The sequence below is a fragment of the Bombina bombina genome, chromosome 6 (assembly GCF_027579735.1).
Source record: "Bombina bombina isolate aBomBom1 chromosome 6, aBomBom1.pri, whole genome shotgun sequence".
Classification (NCBI taxonomy): domain Eukaryota; kingdom Metazoa; phylum Chordata; class Amphibia; order Anura; family Bombinatoridae; genus Bombina; species Bombina bombina.
This window is the reverse complement of record NC_069504.1, coordinates 26,046,642-26,050,257: the sequence shown is the minus strand read 5'-3', so window position 1 is coordinate 26,050,257 and position 3,616 is coordinate 26,046,642.

Sequence of the window (3,616 nt, the reverse complement as noted above, 5' to 3'; positions counted from 1 at the left end):
CTATTAAGAGGAGCTGCCCTTGCATTTGGTGCACAGTCAACTGGGACACTGCTGAGTTTCCAGACTGCTTACCTAGGCATTATCTTTGCCTTCACTATATGCGAGTATAAAATCTATATCTGATTCTATTTATCCCTACATATATTGGCTACACTAGGAGGCGCCCTTTCTTTTTGTATCACAGTATACGCTGTGAGCCTGACACACACGCTGGCAGGCAGGCAGGCAACTGCAATTAGATTACACAGGGGAAAAAAAAAAGTAGACTGATGTTCTAGTCCTAAAAAGGGCTTTTTGGGGTGCTGTCCTTACAGCAGAGATCAGATGAGTCCTTCAGGACTGTAGTGGACACTGAATACACTAGCCTAGCGATCAATTTCCCTATTAAATCAGCAGCAGCTACACTGTCCCTCCTCTCACTAAGAATGCAGCTTCCAAATGAATCTAAAATGGATGCTGTCCAGGAAGTGGGAGGGTCTGGGAGGGAGTGTCTGCCGCTGATTGGCTGTAATGTGTCTGCTGACTGTGAGGTAAAGGGTCAAAGTTTACTCAATGATGAAGAATAGGGGGCGGATCGAACATCGCATATGTTTGCCCGCCGTGGCGAACGCAAACATGCTATGTTCGCCGGGAACTATTCGCCTGCGAACTATTCGCGACATCACTAATTCACAGGTATATCTTGTACATTAGATGTTAAAGGAACAGCAACAGGCAATGTACTATTACTGATGGACACATTCTCTGCATGTAAAAGTTTATCATTAAAAATTTATTACAATCCACAGCTGGAGATATAATCTCCACAAGATTACAACAAATGTACTTAGCTTTGGTAGAACTGTTATCAAGAATAGTTGTGTGTTAGGAGCGCCTATTGAAAGGCTAAGTCTAATGAGGGTATGTACTAAAAGTGTCGTTAAGTATACCAGCACAAAGAGCCCAAATGTATAAAAAAATTTTTACAAATTTATTATAACATTAAAATTAACAAATTTATTAAGGCAATAGCTTGGTGTCTATAGATAAAAACAGATTTATAAAAGCATAAAAGTATATGGATCCATATTACTTCATAAATAGACAATAATTAAAAACAATCAATGGTGGACTGTATATATGATAAAATCAATTTTACAATCTATTATATCATAAAATTGGTTTTGGTGAAATCAGAGAGATGCAAAAATAATACAGTAAAATACAGTAAAATACAGCAATAATGCAGTAAAATGCAGAAATAGTGTAGAAAAAACAGCAAATTGGGGATAGGTCGTGTGACCTAGGATAAGAACATATATGTGAAGGTGTCTTCGTGATTCAATTGAGAAGAATAATCCTTTGAAAAATAAAGAAAAAATGATATTTAAACCTGATGAAAATGTGATACAAATGTGTGAATCCCCTCGTGAAAAGTCAAAAAGTGTCCAAAATAAAGTCAATAGTTATATCCAAAAAAAGGCAAAAAAGTCAAATGTAAAAAACGAAAATCCAAATACAGATATCAAATTGAAAATTAAATCCAAAAGAATTGTTTAGTGATAATGTGATGTCCAATAAAAGTCAAAAATGCAACCTGTGTTAATGAATCAAACTGTGTTTATGAATCAAACTGTGAACAGCTGAAGAAATGGAAGAAAAAATGGAAATCCAACTGACCAATTTCTTGAAAATACTGGATATAAAAAACAATGATTATATAAAAATATAAGACGATCCAATCCCTGTGGAAAAAAGAAAAATGCAACATAGAGCAGTATCGTTTAAAATACGTTTACACAAGTAGAAATAAAACTCACCATATATGCCAACGCGTTTCGGCCCACCAATAGGGCCTTTATCAAGACTGATATATGGTTGGTGAGACTGCTTGCTTTATACCTATTTGGTTTATGAAATATGCGCCAAATTTCTCAATTGCGCCAAAAAACTCGCGCCAAAAATTAACCTTTGGACCCGGAAGTGTAAGATAGACCGGATATGTGTGGTTCCGGTGTCAGATATATACATTTATTGTGATGTTATGGCCCAAATATAAGTCCTTCATTAAGGACTTATTATGCTGATGTCCCTAAAAGTAATGATTGGCAGTTAGAGACTTGCTAGACACATAGTCAGTGTCTTGTACCGGATGTCTGGTATCTCCATTCTACCGGAAGTTAACTGAAACCGGAAGTCGGTTTATGACATAGAGAACAGAATTTGACCGGATATGTAGTTCCGATATCTGATATCTACATTTGTTATGATATTGTAGCCCAAATTTAGTATTGTATAATTCCCTCATTAAGGACTCATTGTGCTGGTAACCCCAAAAAGTTAATTTGGCAATTCAGGACTTACTGGACCCGTAATCGGTGTCTGGTACCAGATGTCTGAAATCGCCATTCTACCGGAAGTGGATACATACCGGAAGTTAACAGAAACCGGAAGTCGGTTTATTACGTGGAAAACGGAATTTATCTAGAAGAGGCGGTAGACATGTGTCTGGGAGTTGTGGATGAAAACATTGTGGAATCTTAAGTTTAGCATGGGAACTTAATTATACTAGTTTAACTTGTATCATTCACATGTTTTGTTAAAATAAAAAATTAAAAAAATTAAAAAAATTGAAAAAAATTAAAAAAATTCTTTAAGTGAAACTGTGATGTGGTCTCCAAATCTGATATTCGTTAGTAATTATTAGCTGTAATCATATTGATTCTGACCTAGGTGTATAATACGAATGGATTATAATCTCAGTTATGAGAATAACCTATAATTGTGATAACTTCATCGCTTATTATTTAGGAGTTAGTAAATCCAGACTGCTAGACATAGAGATCAAGTCGTCTTTAAAATTGACATAAACGAGGTTATAAACCTCCTGATAATTTTCAAAACATAAAAAATATATAAAAAATATATATATTGTGAAATTGTTAAAAGACATTAGAAGATATAAAATTATATTTTAATTTTTTTTTGAAATATTATTTTTTTTTTTTAAATATCAAAAATATTAAAAAAATATTAAAAATATTAAAAAATATTAAAAAATATTAAAAACGGAAGCTCATAAAATATAATTTGTAGAAATGGTGCATAGGGGAAGAGAGATTTCGGGGCCCTGAATCAACCAACCGGCTGTTGTCGCTTCAAGTTGGTATTTGTGTGAAGATCTATAGATGTTATAAGTGTTCGATATGTGGGATCCTTCATTTTAGATGTAATAGATGCGATAAGTCTTCTTTATTATTGAGACCTTTAGGATAGAGACAGTCAAGTTCATAGATCCATCTTGATTCGGCTACAAGAAGCTTTCTTTCATAATCCCCGCCTCTCCAGTTGGGTCTTATTAGTTGAATCCCATAGTAGCTGAAATCTTTGAGGTTGCTTTTGTGGTAGATGGTGAAGTGTTTGTACATGGCGGTTTCAGTGTTGCCGTGTTCAACTTGTAGAATGTGTTCTCTAATCCTATCTTTTAATGGTCTTGTAGTTTGGCCCACATACTGTAGTGCACAGCTGCATTGTATTACGTATATTACGCCTTTGCTTGAACACTTTATCAGATCTTTGATTATATGTTCCGCCTTGGAGTTGTTGGATACGAATTTCTTGGTCTTGATACCTCTTT